The sequence below is a fragment of the Rutidosis leptorrhynchoides genome, chromosome 9 (genome assembly GCF_046630445.1).
Source record: "Rutidosis leptorrhynchoides isolate AG116_Rl617_1_P2 chromosome 9, CSIRO_AGI_Rlap_v1, whole genome shotgun sequence".
Taxonomy (NCBI): Eukaryota; Viridiplantae; Streptophyta; class Magnoliopsida; order Asterales; family Asteraceae; genus Rutidosis; species Rutidosis leptorrhynchoides.
The window spans coordinates 232,356,173-232,373,505 of NC_092341.1; the positions used below are offsets into that span (position 1 = coordinate 232,356,173).

Genomic DNA, 17,333 nt, shown 5'->3' on the forward strand with positions numbered 1-17,333 from the left:
TTCTCCATCTTGTCATCTTCTCTTAATGGCAGGAAGTGTGCTGATTTGGTGAGACGATCAACTATTACCCAAATAGTATCAAAACCACTTGCAGTCCTTGGCAATTTAGTGATGAAATCCATGGTAATGTTTTCCCATTTCCATTCCGGGATTTCGGGTTGTTAAAGTAGACCTGATGGTTTCTGATGCTCAGCTTTGACCTTAGAACACATCAAACATTCTCCTACATATTTAGCAATATCAGCCTTCATACCTGGCCACCAAAAATGTTTCTTAAGATCCTTGTACATCTTCCCCGTTCCAGGATGTATTGAGTATCTGGTTTTATGAGCTTCTCTAAGTACCATTTCTCTCATATCTCCAAATTTTGGTACCCAAATTCTTTCAGCCCTATACCGGGTTCCGTCTTCCCGAATATTAAGATGCTTCTCCGATCCTTTGGGTATTTCATCCTTTAAATTTCCCTCTTTTAAAACTCCTTGCTACACCTCCTTTATTTGAGTAGTAAGGTTAGTGTGAATCATTATATTCATAGATTTTACTCGAATGGGTTCTCTGTCCTTTCTGCTCAAGGCGTCGGCTACCACATTTGCCTTCCCCGGGTGGTAACGAATCTCAAAGTCGTAATCATTCAACAATTCAATCCACCTACGCTGCCTCATATTCAGTTGTTTCTGATTAAATATGTGTTGAAGACTTTTGTGGTCGGTATATATAATACTTTTGACCCCATATAAGTAGTGCATCCAAGTCTTTAATGAAAAAACAACCGCGCCTAATTCCAAATCATGCGTCGTATAATTTTGCTCGTGAATCTTCAATTGTCTAGACGCATAAGCAATCACCTTCGTCCGTTGCATTAATACACAACCGAGACCTTGCTTTGATGCGTCACAATAAATCACAAAATCATCATTCCCTTCAGGCAATGACAATATAGGTGCCGTAGTTAGCTTTTTCTTCAATAATTGAAACGCCATCTCTTGTTCATCCTTCCATTCAAATTTCTTCCCTTTATGCGTTAATGCAGTCAAGGGTTTTGCTATTTTGGAGAAATCTTGGATGAATCTTCTGTAGTAACTAGCCAATCCTAAAAATTGACGTATATGCTTCGGAGTTTTTGGGGTTTCCCACTTTTCAATGGTTTCGATCTTTGCCGGGTCCACCTGGATACCTTCTTTGTTCACTATGTGACCGAGGAATTGAACTTCTTCCAACCAAAATGCACACTTTGAAAACTTAGCGTACAGTTTTTCTTTCCTCAATACTTCTAGAACTTTTCTCAAATGTTCTTCGTGCTCTTGATCATTCTTTGAGTAAATAAGTATGTCATCGATGAAAACAATGACAAAATTTTCAAGATATGGCCCACACACTCGGTTCATAAGGTCCATGAACACAGCTGGTGCGTTAGTCAATCCAAACGGCATAACCATAAACTCGTAATGACCATAACGCGTCCTAAAAGCAGTTTTTGGAATATCATCCTCCTTTACTCGCATTTGATGATATCCAGAACGTAAATCGATCTTCGAATAAACCGACGAGCCTTGTAGTTGATCAAATAAGTCGTCAATTCTCGGCAGTGGATAACGGTTTTTGATGGTAAGTTTGTTCAACTCTCTGTAGTCAATACACAACCTAAATGTACCATCCTTCTTTTTGACAAACAAAACAGGAGCTCCCCATGGTGATGTGCTTGGTCGAATGAAACCACGTTCTAATAGTTCTTGCAGTTGGCTTTGCAGTTCTTTCATCTCGCTGGGTGCGAGTCTATAAGGAGCACGAGCTATTGGTGCAGCTCCTGGTACAAGATTTATTTGAAATTCAACAGATCGATGTGGAGGTAGTCCCGATAATTCTTTCGGAAATACATCGGGAAATTCTTTTGCGACGGGAACATTATTGATGCTTTTTTCTTCAGTTTGTACTTTCTCGACGTGTGCTAGAACAGCATAGCAACCTTTTCTTATTAGTTTTTGTGCCTTCAAATTACTAATAAGATGTAGCTTCATGTTGCCCTTTTCTCTGTACACCATTAAGGGTTCTCCTTCTTCTCGTACAATGCGAATTGCATTTTTATAACATACGATCTCTGCTTTCACCTTCTTCAGCCAGTCCATGCCAACTATTACATCAAAACTCCCTAACTCTACTGGTATCAAATCGATCTTAAATATTTCGCTAGCCAGTTTAATTTCTCGATTCCGGCATATATTATCTGCTGAAATTAATTTACCATTTGCTAATTCGAGTAAAAATTTACTATCCAACAGCGTCAATGGACAACTTAATTTAGCACAAAAATCTCTACTCATATAGCTTCTATCCGCACCCGAATCAAATAAAACGTAAGCAGATTTATTGTCAATAAGAAACGTACCCGTAACAAGCTCCGAGTCTTCCTGTGCCTCTGTCGCATTAATATTGAAAACTCTTCCGCGGCCTTGCCCATTCGTGTTCTCCTGGTTTGGGCAATTTCTAATAATGTGGCCCGGTTTTCCACATTTATAACAAACTACATTGGCATAACTTTCTCCCACACTACTTGCTCCACCATTACTCGTTCCGACACCATTTGTTCCTTTCGTTCTGTTAACCCCTGGTCCGTAGACCTCACACTTCGCCGCGCTATAACCATTTCTTTTACACTTGTTGCAAAATTTGGTGCAGAACCCTGAGTGATACTTTTCACACCTTTGGCATAGCTGCTTCTGATTGTTGTTGTTGTTGTTGAGGATGTTATTGTTGTTGGGATGATTGTTGTAGTTGATATTGTTGTTGTTGTTGTTGTTGTTGTTGTTGTTGTTATTGGGCCATTTGTTGTTGTTGCGATTGATGTTGCGATTGTTGGGATAATTGTTGCGATTATTGTTGTAATTGATGTTGTTGTATTGGTGATCCTTATCACCGTTTTCCTCCCACTTTCTTTTGACTTGCTTCACATTGGCCTTTTCAGTAGTCTGTTCTTTAATTCTTTCTTCAATCTGGTTCACTAGTTTGTGAGTCATTCTACTTGCCTGTTGTATGGAGGCGGGCTCGTGTGAACTTATATCTTCTTGGATTCTTTCCGGTAATCCTTTCACAAACGCGTCGATCTTCTCTTCCTCATCTTCGAACGCTCCCGGACACAATAGGCATAATCCTGTGAATCGTCTTTCGTACGTGGTAATATAAAATCCTTGGGTTCGTAACACTCTAAGTTCTGTCTTGAGCTTATTGACCTCGGTTCTGGGACGGTACTTCTCGTTCATCAAGTGCTTGAATGCTGACCACGGTAGTGCGTAAGCATCATCTTGTCCCACTTGCTCTAGATAGGTATTCCACCATGTTAACGCAGAACCTGTGAAGGTATGCGTAGCGTACTTCACTTTGTCCTCTTCAGTACACTTACTTATGGCAAACACCGATTCGACCTTCTCGGTCCACCGTTTCAATCCGATCGATCCTTCGGTTCCATCAAATTCCAAAGGTTTGCAGGCAGTGAATTCTTTGTAGGTGCATCCTACACGATTTCCTGTACTGCTAGATCCAAGGTTATTGTTGGTATGTAGCGCAGCATGTACTGCGGCTATGTTTGAAGCTAGAAAAGTACAGAATTCCTCTTCATTCATATTCACGGTGTGTCGAGTAGTCGGTGCCATTTCCTTCAAAATAGTCAAATGGAACAAGTTAATCATACAGAATATTAAGAGTAGTTAATAGTATTTCGTAGCATAATATGAACTCATTTATAAAAGCTTTTTCTTCATATTAGCGTTTTATAAGTTTAAATTCGGGTAGTACCTACCCGTTAAGTTCATATTTAGTAGCTAATATACAATTCAACTACTACAATTCTATATGAAAAACTGATTATAATAATATTTCGCGTTCAAACTTTTATACAATATTTTACAAACTTACAATACCGCTTATTTTACATAAAGCATGAAATATAGCACACAATAACTTTGATACAAGATAGTTGTGAAGATAATTCTAGCTAGTACACAAGTCGTTCAGCAAAGGCAATAAAGACACGTAATTCATACGTCCAGAAACAAGTCATGCATTCTGGTTTTACTAAGACTACTTCCCATCCTTGGTCTTGTGGAACATAACCGTTATGGCTGTTGATAAGACAGCGTATTGTAACGTCGTCAAAGGGACGAGGGTTGCGTAATGACCAACAGTCTCGTAATAACCTAAAAACCTCATTTCTTACCCCAATTACCGACTCCGTCACTTGTGGGAACGTTTTGTTTAATAGTTGTAGCCCGATGTTCTTTTTCTCACTTTGGTGAGAAGCGAACATTACTAACCCGTAAGCATAGCATGCTTCTTTATGTTGCATGTTAGCCGCTTTTTCTAAATCATGAAGTTCTATATTCGGATACATTGAGTCAAAATAATTTCTTAACCCGTTGCGTAAAATAGCATTTGGGTTCCCCGCAATATATGCGTCAAAGTAAACACATCGTAACTTATGGGTTTCCCAATGTGATATCCCCCATCTTTCAAACGAAAGTCTCTTATAAACCAAGACATTCTTGGAACGTTCTTTGAATGTCTTACAAACTGATTTCGCCGTAAACAGTTGTACCGAAGAATTCTGACCGACTCTAGACAAGATTTCATCAATCATGTCTCCGGGTAGGTCTCTTAAAATATTGGGTTGTCTATCCATTTTGTGTTTTTATACTGTAAAATAGACAAGAGTTAGATTCATACAAAAAAAATACTTATTAATACAAGCAATTTTTACATATATCATAAAGCATAAGCACACTGTATTACATATATTACACCACACGAATACAACTATCTTATTCTGACTTGCTCGTTTCTTCTTCTTCGGTTTTGGTTCGTTTTGCCAAGTTTCTAGAGATATATGATGTTCCCCTAATACGAGCTGTCGTTTTCCACAACGGTTTAGAAAAACCTGGTGGTTTAGAGGTTCCCGGGTCATTGTTACAACTTAAGGGCTTCGGGGGTTGACGATACATATAAAGTTCAACGGGGTTGGAATTAGATTTCTCTATTTTTATGCCCTTTCCCTTATTATTTTCTTTTGCCTTTTTAAATTAAGTTGGGGTAATTTCTATAACATCATCGGAATTCTCGTCGGAATCCGATTCATCGGAGAATTGGTAATCCTCCCAATATTTTGCTTCCTTGGCGGAAACACCATTGACCATAATTAACCTTGGTCGGTTGGTTGAGGATTTTCTTTTACTTAACCATTTTATTATTTCCCCCACCGGTTCTATTTCCTCCTCCGGTTCCTCCTCTTCCGGTTCTGATTCTTCTTCCGGTTCTGATTCTTCTTCCGGTTCTTCTTCGGGAACTTGTGAATCAGTCCAATATATATTCGACTCTTCATTATTATTAGGTGAGTCAATGGGATTTGTGCTAGAGGTAGACATCTATCACACAATATCAAACATGTTAAGAGATTAATATATCACATAATATTCACATGTTAAAAATATATAGTTTCCAACAAAATTTGTTAAGCAATCATTTTTCAAGTAAACACGGTCGAAGTCCAGACTCACTAATGCATCCTAACAAACTCGATAAGACACACTAATGCAAAATTCTGGTTCTCTAAGACCAACGCTCGGATACCAACTGAAATATAGTGGGGACGCATCCCACTCAGTGCCTTCCCAGCTAATCGCCTGGTGACCACTGAGCGTACCTCATACACTGATTTTACGGCCCGCCTCTCGGCAACGTACAGCCAACCCTAATAGGGACTGCGAGGAGTAAGAGCCAATGCTTCGTCACAGGTAACACTGTGAGAACCCCCTCTACGATTAACCCGCTCATAAACGGAATTAAACCAGCTCTGATACCAACTGAAATGTCCCGTTCTTATTGATTAAAAACGTTCCATATTAATTGATTTCGTTGCGAGGTTTTGACCTCTATATGAGACGTTTTTCAAAGACTGCATTCATTTTAAAACAAACCATAACCTTTATTTCATAAATAAAGGTTTAAAAAGCTTTACGTAGATTATCAAATAATGATAATCTAAAATATCCTGTTTACACACGACCATTACATAATGGTTTACAATACAAATATGTTACATCGAAATCAGTTTCTTGAATGCAGTTTTTACACAATATCATACAAACATGGACTCCAAATCTTGTCCTTATTTTAGTATGCAACAGCGGAAGCTCTTAGTATTCACCTGAGAATAAACATGCTTTAAACGTCAACAAAAATGTTGGTGAGTTATAGGTTTAACCTATATATATCAAATCGTAACAATAGACCACAAGATTTCATATTTCAATACACATCCCATACATAGAGATAAAAATCATTCATATGGTGAACACCTGGTAACCGACATTAACAAGATGCATATATAAGAATATCCCCATCATTCCGGGACACCCTTCGGATATGATATAAATTTCGAAGTACTAAAGCATCCGGTACTTTGGATGGGGTTTGTTAGGTCCAATAGATCTATCTTTAGGATTCGCGTCAATTAGGGTGTCTGTTCCCTAATTCTTAGATTACCAGACTTAATAAAAAGGGGCATATTCGATTTCGATAATTCAACCATAGAATGTAGTTTCACGTACTTGTGTCTATTTTGTAAATCATTTATAAAACTTGCATGTATTCTCATCCCAAAAATATTAGATTTTAAAAGTGGGACTATAACTCACTTTCACAGATTTTTACTTCGTCGGGAAGTAAGATTTGGCCACTAGTTGATTCACGAACCTATAACAATATATACATATATATCAAAGTATGTTCAAAATATATTTACAACACTTTTAATATATTTTGATGTTTTAAGTTTATTAAGTCAGCTGTCCTCATTAGTAACCTACAACTAGTTGTCCACAGTTAGATGTACAGAAATAAATCGATAAATATTATCTTGAATCAATCCACGACCCAGTGTATACGTATCTCAGTATTGATCACAACTCAAACTATATATATTTTGGAATCAACCTCAACCCTGTATAGCTAACTCCAACATTCACATATAGAGTGTCTATGGTTGTTCCGAAATATATATAGATGTGTCGACATGATAGGTCGAAACATTGTATACGTGTCTATGGTATCTCAAGATTACATAATATACAATACAAGTTGATTAAGTTATGGTTGGAATAGATTTGTTACCAATTTTCACGTAGCTAAAATGAGAAAAATTATCCAATCTTGTTTTACCCATAACTTCTTCATTTTAAATCCGTTTTGAGTGAATCAAATTGCTATGGTTTCATATTGAACTCTATTTTATGAATCTAAACAGAAAAAGTATAGGCTTATAGTCGGAAAAATAAGTTACAAGTCGTTTTTGTAAAGGTAGTCATTTTCAGTCGAAAGAACGACGTCTAGATGACCATTTTAGAAAACATACTTCCACTTTGAGTTTAACCATAATTTTTGGATATAGTTTCATGTTCATAATAAAAATCATTTTCCCAGAATAACAACTTTTAAATCAAAGTTTATCATAGTTTTTAATTAACTAACCCAAAACAGCCCGCGGTGTTACTACGACGGCGTAAATCCGGTTTTACGGTATTTTTCGTGTTTCCAGGTTTTAAATCATTAAGTTAGCATATCATATAGATATAGAACATGTGTTTAGTTGATTTTAAAAGTCAAGTTAGAAGGATTAACTTTTATTTGCGAACAAGTTTAGAATTAACTAAACTATGTTCTAGTGATTACAAGTTTAAACCTTCGAATAAGATATCTTTATATGTATGAATCGAATGATGTTATGAACATCATTACTACCTCAAGTTCCTTGGATAAACCTACTGGAAATGAGAAAAATAGATCTAGCTTCAAAGGATCCTTGGATGGCTTGAAAGTTCTTGAAGCAGAATCATGACACGAAAATAATTTCAAGTAAGATTTCCACTCGAAATAAGATTGTTATAGTTATAGAAATTGAATTAAAGTTTGAATATGATTATTACCTTGTATTAGAAAGATAACCTACTGTAAGTAACAAAGGTTTCTTGATCTTGGATGATTACTTGGAATGGATTTAGAAAACTTGGAAGTAAACTTGCAATCTTGGAAGTATTCTTGATTTTATGAAACTAGAACTTTTGGAATTTATGAAGAACACTTAGAACTTGAAGATAGAACTTGAGAGAGATCAATTAGATGAAGAAAATTGAAGAATGAAAGTGTTTGTAGGTGTTTTTGGTCGTTGGTGTATGGATTAGATATAAAGGATATGTAATTTTGTTTTCATGTAAATAAGTCATGAATGATTACTCATATTTTTGTAATTTTATGAGATATTTCATGCTAGTTGCCAAATGATGGTTCCCACATGTGTTAGGTGACTCACATGGGCTACTAAGAGCTGATCATTGGAGTGTATATACCAATAGTACATACATCTAAAAGCTGTGTATTGTACGAGTACGAATACGGGTGCATACGAGTAGAATTGTTGATGAAACTGAATAAGGATGTAATTGTAAGCATTTTTGTTAAGTAGAAGTATTTTGATAAGTGTCTTGAAGTCTTTCAAAAGTGTATGAATACATATTAAAACACTACATGTATATACATTTTAACTGAGTCGTTAAGTCATCGTTAGTCGTTACATGTAAATGTTGTTTTAAAACCTTTAGGTTAACAATCTTGTTGAATGTTGTTAACCCATTGTTTATTATAACAAATGAGATGTTAAATTGTTATATTATCATGATATTATGATATATAATATATCTTAGTATGATATATATACAGTTAAATGTCGTTACAACGATAATCGTTACATATATGTCTCGTTTTGAAATCATTAAGTTAGTAGTCTTATTTTTACATATGTATTTCATTGTTAATACACTTAATAATATATTTAATTATCATTTAACATAATTAACCAAGTGTATCAATATCTTAATATGATTCATATGTACCTAGTAAGACGTTGTTATAACGATAATCGTTATATATATATCGTTTTCGAGTTTCTTAAATTAATAGTCTCATTTTTATGTATATAACTCATTGTTAAAATACCTAATGAGATACATACTTATAATAAAATCATGTTAACTATATATATAACCATATATATGTCATCGTATAGTTTTTACAAGTTTTAACGTCCGTGAATCACCGGTCAACTTGGGTGGTCAATTGTCTATATGAAACCTATTTCAATTAATCAAGTCTTAACAAGTTTGATTACTTAACATGTTGGAAACACTTAATCATGTAAATAATAATTTCATTTAATATATATATAAACATGGAAAAGTTCGGGTCACTACAAAAGTGGCACTAGAATGGGGAGTAAGTTGGTTGACCAACTTGAGTGGTGATTTGATTATGTGCTAAATGTAATAGGTACGTTACATTGAAGTTGCAAGCTCGGCTATCTTTCCCAAAAGACTCTAAGGTGAGTAGAATAATTATATGCATAGGTATATAATGTATTTATTTGTTGTAGCGTGAGATGTGAAGTGTCGATGTGCTAAGACACCACATTTCACGTGACGAGTGAAGTGTCAATGTACTAAGATACCACTCAAAGTAATATGACGGGTGAAGTGTTGATGTGTTAAGACGCCGCCCCGGGGTGAAGTGTCGATGTGTTAAGACACCACCCGGAGTGAAGTATCAATGTGCTAAGATGCCACTCCAAGAGATTAACGGGTGAAGTGCCGATGTGTTAAGGTGCCACTCGAGGTGAAGTATCGACATGTTAAGATGCCACCTCAAGTAAATGAAGAGTGAAGTGTCGAAGTGTTAAGACGCCACTCGGGGTGAAGTGTCGACGTGTTAAGACGCCACCCAGGGTGAAGTATCGACGTGTTAAGATGCCACCCGTGGGGTTAGTGTACGACGTGTTAAGTGCACTAATGGTTGTTATGAACTCCGACGGTCTTTAAACACTGTTCCCTTGTTCAATTGGTTAACCATGGTTGTTGTGTTGTAGTGTAGCATACTATATTATTCGGGTTATATATATATATATATATATATATATATATATATATATATATATATATATATATATATATATATATATATATATATATATATATATATATATATATATATATGCCTTTGTTGTTGCTAGCATGCAGTATTGGAGGTTACTAGCTTTATACTTGAGATTATAAGCTAATTGTGTTGCTAGCATATATGCGGTACGTGAGTAAGTGATTGCAAGTAGATATATTATATATGTATGTGTATAATTATTGCATTCACTAAGCGTTTTGCTTACCCTCTCGTTGTTTATCTTTTTATAGGTGATATGGCCGAAATGGACGGTTTTTATTTGCGCGGTGTCGTTAGGTCGCGGTTCGCCAGGATCAGCCACTCGTGGGAGAGGGTACTGTTTTAAATTTATATTTAGCGGGGCCTAAATCTTACTACTCCTTATAAGTAAGGGAAGTATGACCTAGAGTCGTATTTTTGAGATATCAGTAACATTAAACCTATATTGTAGCCTAATATAGTTAGGGAGTAGTGAATATTTATTTTGGGATTTTCTAGTTTATAAGATAGATAAAGTAAATGCGATAAAATTTGTAATTCAGATAAGGTTAAAGTAAGTGCATACTATGACTTCATCAGTTATTCTGCCGAGATTATGGAATGCTGACTCATGAATAGGCAGAGGCCCTGTATTCATTACACTGGTCCTAAATGCCCCTGTCATAAGACATGTCACTGGGTACTGTGTTAGGCTTGAAGATTCTGAATAGATAGCAATGTCCCTTACCCCCGACGCCCGTGCAGTCTGACTACAGGCATATACGTTCAGACGTCTCATCCAATTGAGCGACTCGGTTGGGTGACGTATTAACATTCTAAAATGGTCTAAACTTTCTTAAGCATAATAGAATGCATGGTTTACCATATCCGAGAGACGTGATGTGTTTTAATGCTTTCGTTAATGATTGGTAAAAGATAGTTAGGCCCTTAAAAAGAGTTCAACCACAAAGAACACCATGGCCAAGTCAAGTCTGACTTCTATGAACACGTTCGGTTATCCTAACAGTCCAATCCTTTATGTGTCTAAACAAACAGTTCCTTAATTAACTAAGAATCCCTCAAGCGGGGTGCAATGCTTGAGACCGCGTTATGGTGCAGTGTACTGGTCAACACTAACCGTGTTCCATGGCCTTACTTAGCAGAGGTACAGCTTACAACAACCGCTGTACTTCAGCGTGCACGTACGAAGTTTATATGCTTGGTGACTACACTAGCATGGTCTGGGACCGACAATGTACTAGGGGTCTAGTCAGATGTTTCACTACGAAAGTGTCCTCAGTCAGAATCCAAAGCTCGATAGACTTACTACAACCGGTGTGCCTCGGTCGATCTTACGTTGTATCCGATATACTTCTCTTACCAAGGGGTAACACAGATAGTGTACTCTGAATCGGGGTTCGCGACTTCCCAATAACAGAGCCTATAACTACGTTCTATTAGTTGGAAAAGTGATTGAGTTTAAAGCATAATCGGAAAGCATTTCGACAACATACACAAACCATAATATTATTTCGGCATTATAACTGCTTACATCATAGCATACACTAAAGATAACTACTCGCTAATCATGGCAATAATATCATAAAACATTATATAAGATAAAGGATAGAAGTACCAGTAGATTAAACGAGTTCTAAATACAAAAGTGACAACTTCAAGACTCCATACCGCTCCTAATACAATCTTCAGCGTTCGCCTCCGGTTACTTAATTTCCCGCTCGGAGGTGAGAAGGCCTTGAAAGTATGACTAATATTGTACAAGAGAGAGAAAGAAGTGAATTGAAGTGTGTGTTGGAATGAATGACAAAGACCCTTTAAATAGACTTGAAAATTGCCAAATACGCCTGGCAGGCTGTTTGGCAGGCCGTATGGCAGGCCGTATGCAAGGCAGGCCGTTTGGTGGCTCATGTGGTGGCACGTATATGGCAGGCCGTTTCCATACTGGCAGGCCGTATGGCAGGTCGTATGGCAGGCGTATGGCAGGTCGTATGGCAGGCCGTATGACTTGCTGGTCAGCCTGAATTCCCTGGATCATAACTTGATTTCTTGTCTTTCACCGTTTTCGTTCTAGAATCTTCGTTTTAGCTCCTATTCTCTTGATTCTTTTTGCACCGTCTTCGTAATTAATTGTTATTCAATTCTAACCGATGAAGTGGGTATTTTTCTGACAAAGTTCAAATCTTTCTTGTTTTTGGGCCTTAATACCGGGGTAAAAACGTGACTTTTTAGCCGATATCAAATATCCCACACTTAGACTTTGCTTGTCCTCAAGCAAACTCTCATTTTAAAGAATCTTTTCGGCGTTTCTTTTCTAATAGCCTAAGCGGTTTGCTTTTATTATAAGAGCAAAATGATAAGGTGAGTCATCTATGTTAGGACTAAAATTATCTCTGCAAGCATGCGAGGAGGTTACATGACATAGGCTAGCTTTCACGGGTCACTCAAATCACTCAAGTGTTTAGGGTTCCCTATAGATCTAAGAAATGAATACGCTCATAGCCAGTCATGCTGCACCCATCGTCATAGGCTTGATAAAGACTCAAATCCTTACTGCTAACGCTAGAACGGTAGTAATCTCAGCTTTATGGGTTACTTGTCAATGATGGAGAAGGAATTTTGGAGTGGTAGTAAAGTTGTTTTTGAAGGGCGAGATAAAAGGGTAATATAGTCTTTATACAGACTTTTATTCGGATAGATAGGAGTGCTGAAATATTTTGAGAAGCACTTTTGAACTTTTCTTCATTTGATAACCATTTTCGGTCGAGTTCTCTTCGGCATTTCTCTTATTTAGTTCTGCTCCCTTTTTTAGAACTTTTATTTGATTTTTTTATTTTTTGGTGACTTCATCTCGAGAAACTTTTTGCCGGTAAACTTTTTCAAGACCTTTGCCATGATACTTGAGAGGTTTATAACATCGAGTTTTCGGAACGAATCTCATTTTCTGGGTTTTTTGAGAAATAGTAGAGGTGATATAGATGTGGTGGTGGAGTAGAAGTAGTAGAGGTATGGAAGGCTTATGTTTGACAAATGGGTAGCTATTTTGATTGCAACCGAACCACGCTTTGCTGCTTGGAGATGTAGATCTAAAGCAAGTTCTGATTCTGAACACAGACATCGACACTCTCAATGGAAAATAGTGAAGCATTAAAGATGAATGCTGGTCTTATTTGGGGTGCCTCACCATAATCAATTTAGGTCGATAATGCCTTAGTCATGCAATGCTCTATTAGAGATTTCAGTCTAACAAGAATTCCACCTTACTTAAGCCTTATTTTTATTGACAAACGTTTTAGGTTTTCAAAAATACTTTTTTGAAAAGGGTTTCTTTTGCAAAAAATTTGAAATTTGGCTTAAGGACTTGGAATCTTCGTAATGGGTTATTATGATATATCATAAAAAGATACCAACATCCCACACTTAGACGAACATTGTCCTCAATGTTCCTAGTGTATGCCATACTTAGGAGTTTTAGTTGAAGATTTGGGATTGTTTGTCTAGTGTTTTGATTGGGTGTTATCCCACACTTAGTGATAAGCTAGGATGCAGTATAGTTTGAATCTTGAGTTAGTAGCGAAAAGAAAGAAATACCCCTAGCAGATGCGGCTGGCTTCCTTGCTTATTCATCGGCTCATTTGTCATCCTTTATTCTTCTACTCTACTTTATTGCACGGGTTGCCTCCTGAGAAGCGCTTTTGTTTAAGGTCATTGGCTCGACCGTAGTGATTCTTCAAAAAGCAAACATTCCTCGTTGATGGTTGTGATCTTGGTCTTCTTGAGGGAATGTGAGTCTTGGTGGATAAGTCCTGAGAAAGTGTCGGACCAATAGTGGTAACAAGTCTGGTACTTCTCTTGAAGATCTTTTGAACGATAAGTAGTGCGCAGTTTCGGCTCTTGATAAGTCTTGAAGTCCGATGAGAATATGATCCACAGCTCTGTTGGTTGACCCATGAATGTCAATCATGGTTGCAGTGCTGGTGTTGATGATTTCTCTGACGGGATGCTCATTTCAGAGGTCTTCAAACAATGTCAGAAACTGTATCTTTAGAATCTCGAAGTCTTCGGAACGGTGATCTCTATAGTAAGAGTCTGTAGCTTTGCACAGATTAGTTAAAAGTCGAAGTTGGAAAGAAGTGAACAGCAATCCTGATCCGAGTATCAATTTCACCGTCTTTGAGTATATCTCCCGACATCCAGCTTTAAATATGAAACTAGGATCTGTGGATTCGTGGAAGATACGTGATAGCTGCTTCGTAACATAGGTGGCAATGTTGACTCGATCTGGTTCAAGATGAGAGAACGGATTGTTTCATCTTGCTTCTTCCATAACAGCGACTTGTAACTCTTTGATAATCAGATCAGTGTGGTGATCAATTGTTACGTAAATCACTAGTCTGTCTGGTGTGCTTTCGAAATTATCTCTATCCAGAAGAGCGAAAAGACTGTGAATATCCTCGATCATTTGCAAATCAGAGTGATAAGTCGGGCGGCCGGTAGAAAGATCCTATGCTTCCGGATGATAGTCAGTAGTGCTCGTTCATTTCTTGAGAACAGAAATGCAGATCCGGCTAAGGCGTTATAAACCTTAGAGTAAATGATTTTCTGATCTCGATAGAATCTTGTCTCGAGAATAGTGCGAACCACTGAATTATGCTCTCGTTGCCTTTCTTCGTGATAGATATGATCGTGAAGAGAATTGATAAAGTCTTGAATGCGTTCTTCTAGGATTTCAACATCATTGTCTTCTCTTTGGAGATAGAGGTGGTGCTCTTCTCTGATAGCCATGATTCGTTCTGTTAAGCGTAGCAAAAAATCAATGGTTGACTTTCGGATGGCTTCGAGAATGTCTTCAAATTCATTGGTATCATTGATGAAGGTAATCATGTCTGCATGTGTGGATATAACCGGAATTTGATCTGAAGAAGAGTCCGGCTCCCCATGATCTACTTCGGTTGGAGAGCGTGAGTTAGTTAGAATGTCTTCGTGATGCTCTTCCTCGTTATCATCGGTATCCGGTTCCTCTGAGGATGCGTCTGATGAACGGGGTTCTTCAGTATTCTGATTCTCCACTTTGATACTTACAGGATCAATTTCTATATCCTTAACCTCAGCCTTGTCGTTCTTCTTCTTGAAGCGAATGATTAAACTATGATCTGCCTTTTCAAGCCTCATTATTTCTTCATGACGCTCAGTGCTTGGAACGGGTGTTGTCGCAGTTTCTTTTACGTCTTCCATTTCCTCTTCCTCTTCAGATTCCTCCTCTTCCTCTATTTCTTCGCTGGAATCCTCTTCTTCCATTTCTGGGTTGTCTACAGACTGTGATTCGACACCCATCTCGATATCGTCAGCTGATGGTAATGACTCATCATCGGAAGTGATCCGTCTGGTGGAAATAGCAAACATCTCTGCCTGTCCAGAAAGATTGGTTGGTCGGTCAATTTTGAAGGTAACGCTCTTCTCATGTGATCGTAAGATCATGGTTTGATTGTACACATCAATGACAGTCCTAGCCGTATTCATGAAAGGTCTTCCTAACACTATTGGGGTGTGTAGGTCTTCCTTAATATCCATTACTACGAAATCCGTAGGATACAAGAATTTGTCGACTTTCACCAAGACGTTCTCAACTATGCCCTTAGGATATCAAATTGTATGATCGGCAAGTTGGATTGTCATTTTGGTTGGTGACAAGTCTCCTAACTCTAATCTCTTGTAGAGAGAGTAGGGGATTAGGTTGATACTTTCTCCTAAATCTGCTAGCGCATGAATGGTTCCAGATTGGTAGATTGAACACGGGAAAAAGAATCGGCCCGTATCTCCTATCTTAGGTGGTAGAGAGTTTCTGAGTAATGCAGAGCATTCTTCACTCAGTGGAATTTTGTTAGAGTCTGGTATCCTCTCCTTTGTAGATAGAAGCCTTCGGATGTATCTCTTCTAGTTGGGAACTTTGGACATGGTGTCTAGGAATCTGCCATCATGTTTGAAGGAATCAAGCTTGGATGGTTCTTCTTGTAGCCTTCCAGGATAAGGTACGCGAACCGGAGTTTCAGGGGTCAGCTTCTAAGTATATGTTGATTTGTTCTTGAGCCTAGTTGACCTTCTCCGTGGTTTTTCCTCTGGGATTACGGAATCCATTTGCTTTGCTTCTTCTATGTGGAGATTCTGGATAGTATTACTTGGCAATCTTCCCTGCGATCGGGTTTCAAGGCGTTGTGATAACTATCCGAGCTGCGTTTCCAAACTTTTGAGCAGAGCCAATTGATTTCATATTACTATCTCCGTCTGATCTTGTCTGTTTGCAGTTCTCTGATTTAACTGTTGTTGTCCTTGGATGAACTGAGTTAACTGATCATCAGCTCCGAGAGTGGGGTTAGTTGCTTTTGTAATCTGGGTGGTAGGGGAATTTTCCTCAACTGGGGGACCAGTGAGTGGAAGTGGTTGATCGTAGGTCAATTGAGATTGTTGGGCTGGATAAGGTGGATAGCGATAGCGGAAAGGTTGATTGCTTCGCTGAAATAGATTAACCCTTGGTGGTTGGTTGAATCCGGGATTTGGTGGACGAGCTGGGTATTGAACGTAACAGACTGAATCGTCAGGGTTTTCGTACTCAACTTGATAGTCTTTAGAAGGTTGCGGGTTGGTACAATTAACACAAGCCTAAGCTTGGTTAACCTGCTGCGGTTGCGTCTTCAATTCTCCTAGTTGCTTTGCAAGAGATTCCATCTTATCTGTGAGGGATTTGATGGCCTCCGTTTGATTGTTAAGTGCAGAGAGTGGGGCAGATGATGAAGTTGTTTCACCACTGTTCCAGTCATGATGATGCATCGTCATTTTCTCGAGCAATTCCCATGCTTCATCTGCGGTTTGGTTCATCAGATTCCCTTGAGCTGCTGCATCGATCGTCATCCTATGATTTACCGTAAGACCATTGTAGAAGGTACAGATTTGGGCTGACCGTTCTAACTGGTGATTAGGGCATTTCTTCAGCAGGGTTTTGAAATGCTCCCATGCAGTGTAAATAGATTCATCATAACTTTGTTTGAAGTTAATGATGTCATTCTTCAGTTTGGTTTGTTTTGAAGGAGGGAAATATTTAGTCGCCATCTCCGTCCATGATGTGATGGAATCTTTTTCCAGTCCTTCAAACCAATTTTGAGCATGATGAGTGAGAGAATAGGGGAACAAGTATAGCCGGACTATATCTTGTCCTATCCCTGGCTGTTTGTAGGAGTTCGAAAGAGATATGAATTTATCAAGGTGAGAATTAGGATCGTCATTCGGTAATCCATGAAACTGACAGCTATTCTGAATGA

General features: G+C 37.9%; 1 non-coding gene across 1 annotated transcript; it reads left to right on the forward strand.

The window, feature by feature from the left end:
• The first annotated feature begins 16,981 nt into the window (after nt 1-16,981).
• Nucleotides 16,982-17,088, forward strand: LOC139869884 (small nucleolar RNA R71). The gene has a single exon (XR_011766462.1). It is a non-coding gene; the product is annotated as a small nucleolar RNA R71 (small nucleolar RNA).
• Nucleotides 17,089-17,333: the final 245 nt, after the last annotated feature.